Source organism: Trichechus manatus, unplaced genomic scaffold (genome assembly GCF_000243295.1).
Source record: "Trichechus manatus latirostris isolate Lorelei unplaced genomic scaffold, TriManLat1.0 scaffold00165, whole genome shotgun sequence".
Lineage (NCBI taxonomy): Eukaryota > Metazoa > Chordata > Mammalia > Sirenia > Trichechidae > Trichechus > Trichechus manatus.
Genome location: NW_004444101.1, coordinates 2,080,075 through 2,083,864, shown reverse-complemented (window position 1 = coordinate 2,083,864; position 3,790 = coordinate 2,080,075).

The window sequence follows — 3,790 nt, the reverse complement described above, 5'->3', positions numbered from 1 at the left end:
CGCAAACCCAGACGTGGTTACCAATCACCAGTTCGACCCCTTTTGACTCCCGCCGGAAAGGCGGAAGAAAAAAAACAACCCCAGGCGGCCACCCACAGGGAGCCGAGTTAGCAGGGACAAGGACAGCGATCGGGGTGGGCGTAGGAAGAGGGGGCTGCGGGGGAGGGGTTATCGGGGGAGGAGCCTGCAAGGGGGAGACGCCCACAAGGGGAAGGGCCTGCGTGAGGGAGGGGCCTGCAGGGGGCGGGGTCCGCCGGGGGCGGGGCCCGCCAAGAGAAGAGCCAGCCAGAAGTAGGCGTCCGACGGGGGTGGGGCCAGCACGGGGGAGGGGTCTCCTGGAGGAGGGGTCACAGTGACCTCCGCATCTGCCAGCCGAGGTAACTCCTTTAACGCGTCACCCCGAGAAGGGCCGGTTTCCAGGACCACAGAACTCCGTGCAGCCGGCCTAGCCCTCGGCCCCGCTGCCCCGGCCCCCACCGGTGACGGCAGGCATCCAGGCCGGCGAGTTCCTTGTCCGCCCGGTTAACGACTCCACCCAGCACGGCGCTGTGTGGACTCCAGACACGCAGAGCCCTACCGAGGGAGAGGGGTCACTTGCCCCAGGCGCAGATCAGTGGCATCACTGCGGACCGCACGGGTGGCACTGTCAGAGGGACTGATACCGTTACGTCCCAGACGAAACTCTGCAGGCCTTGAGGCGCTTGGGAGCCCGTGCCCGCTTCAGCCCTGTTTCGGTGGGGCTCTCTGCTAGCGGCTCTGCCTATCTGCTGGGATGAGTCAACTGCTGGGAGGCGCTGCTCCTTTACATCACCGCTATCAACGTCTGTTCATCTTGAAATTCTGGGGGGGAGGGCGCAACTCAGAGATTGCCCCTCGGCGCTCGTTACAGTTGCTATACCCCTGAGTTACCTCTGTACGAGGCTGCGGCTGGGGTGTCCAGGACTTGACCGCAGGAGGGCGCAGGCCCAGTGCACTGCCGTCAGCACCCGAGTCTCCCCCTCTGCTCATTCAGCGGCGGCTAGAAAGCAGGGTGCGCGCGCGTGGCAAGGATCTGAATCCTAGCACCCCTCCGCCAGCCGCAGAGCGTGGTCCTCAGCACGTAAAATCCAAGTCCCCGGACAAAGCAGGGAACGATTCCTGAACTCGACCGCTCGGAGCAGCAGCGACGGGAACGAAACGCCACGGGTTTTCATCAGAAGGTCAAGCCTGTGCTGGCCAAGCCCAGGGCCGGCTGTGCCTGCAGTCCCCCTGACCCACGAGTTCTGTACCGGACCCGACCCGCTCCTGACCCTGTCCTGGGGACGTTTTACGTGTCCTTGTTTTAACTATATATGCAGCTCCTAAAAGCCAGCTTCCGGCCTCAAGGAGGGGATCCCCAACAGCATGGCCCTGCCGAATGCTCTGCAAAGGCAGCTCGGGAAAGGTTCCTGAGACACCACGATTGATCCATAAATTTTACAACCCCCAAACTCCCCATCCTCTGCCACCCTCCCCGAGTCAGTGCATGAGCTGCGTGCGCTCACCCTTAACATTCACCGTGGATGGTGCGTCCCTGGGCTCCCCTGGAAGCTAGGGGGAGAAGAAGCTTTGCTAATTTGGGGGCTGCACTGGCCTGTCGGCGCCCCAGTACAGCCTGGGCGCAAAGGGCGGAGCGGAGGCGCCGATTAGGCCTGCCGAGGCTTCTTTCCTTCACACCTTCTTCCCCCTCCCTGAAATCTAGATCCTGTCTTGGAGGAGCTCAATCGCTGAACCCCTGCCAAGAGGGACAGACCGCAAAGGACAAAAAGACCTCTGTGCTTCAGGAGTGCTGTTCTCACTGGGGAACACAGAGGACACGTGGAGCGGCCAGGAAGCAAAACAGAGCCAGGCCCAGTCACAGAGTGGACAGTAACTGGCTTCAGGGAAGGGGCTTTCAGAGAACGGGTTGTCAGAGGGTGGGCAGATAGGGAGAGGAGGACCTGACTTGCGAGAGGAAGGCCGGCAGGAAAAGAGAGGGAGCAAAGGCCAAGGGGCCCCTGAGCAGAAATTCACCATGTTTCCACTTTGAACAAGATGAAGGGAGTCCCTCCTTTTGATGGATAACATCATCAAACAGCTTTCAAAGAGAATGAAAGGCTATAACATTGAAAAATAACATTAAAATTCTTGATTCTATAAAGTTAAATGAACTGGAGAAAATAATTTTGAACCGTTCTTCATAAACAAGTACGGAATTTATCGTGGAAAGTAATTACAATGTTAATAGTAATAACTCACAGATGAGAATGACAACCCATTAATAAAGCAGCCTTCCTCAGAGACTTCAGGGCAATATCCCATCTAGATAGGTGGGTTCTAGAGCTACTAGGGAGTCCTGGGTGGTACAAATGGTTAACACACTGGGCTGCTAACCGAAAAGTTGTTGGTTTGAGCCACCCAGAGGTGCCTTGGAAGAAAGGCCTGGCAATCTACTTTCAAAAGGTCAGCCATTGAAAACCCTATGGAGCACAGTTCTACTCTGACACACGTGGGGTCGCCATGAGTTAGTCACCCCGTGACCACATCTCCCTGAAGAGGCACAGGGACAGGCTGTCATCTGCCTGTCCTGAGGCAGGGCACACGGAGCACTCTCCCCGAGCCTGAGGCTACCATCCCGGCACTATTACCACTTCATGAAAACCATGTAGGGGAGGGGTTAAGAAGGCAGGCTCTGGAATTAAACAGTCTGGTTTAGCTGCTTGCCCTGCCACCTACTGTGTGACCCTGAGCAAGTTACTTCCTGTGTCACCAGTGGCGACTCTAACACTCTAATGTCAATGACAGTGAGGACCAAATGCACTAGTGTGTGGGCCCCACCGAGCACAGCCAGAGTGCGCTGCCCTGCCAGGCCAGGGCAGCATCCAGTAAGTCCAATGAAAGAACAAATCAACAGCAGCCTTCCCCTCTGCTCCAGAGACAGTCTGCAGGGTTGGCGCCCTCCTTACAGCACCCAGGCCATCTCCTCCACAGCAAGAAGGACCCAGGGCCACAACGGGTTAAAATGGCTGGGAACCAGGATGACCAGGTGGAGGCCAAACCCCGCGCTCCTTCACTAAAGCTACGAGGCGCTGGCTGCAGGAGACTTAGGTGGTAGAGGAGGAGGCTGTGCCAGGACCCTGTTAGGAAGGAAGAAGCAACTAACCGCCGTTCGTACTCCTGGGAACAAACCCAGCAATAAAATATTAATAATGCACAAGAGACTTCTTATTCCACCAAGTAGCAGTGTATTAAAGAAACTGCTTTCCTTAGCATCCTCCTAGGTGGGAGTCAGTCCTGGGAGGCGGCCTGGCAGAACCATCCCCAGCTCTAGGGCAACGTCTAAGTCTGCATCGCAAGGTAAATGCTTAATGTATATGCTCCTTGGCGTGGCTGTTTAGTCCTGGGGCCCCAAGGATAAAGTGCCTTCTGTTAATGCGATATAAATAGCCCTCTAATGAAAAGAGAGGACATTGGTGATTCAGTGGGAAAATTCTCGCCTTCGTGCGGGAGACCCAGGTTTGATTCCCGGCCAATGCACTTCATGCTCAGCCAACACCCATCTGTCAGTGGAGGCTTACGTGTTGCTATGATGCCGAACAGATTTCAGCAGGGCTTTCAGACTAGAGAGAAAGGCCTGACAACCGTCTTCTGAAAATCAGCCCATGTAAACGCTATGGATCATGACAGTCCAGTCTACAACCTGCCATGGGGACGGCACAGGACTGGGCGGCATTTTGTTTCATTGTGAAGAGGGCTCTGTGAGCTGGGGGCCGACTCGACGGCAGCTAACGGA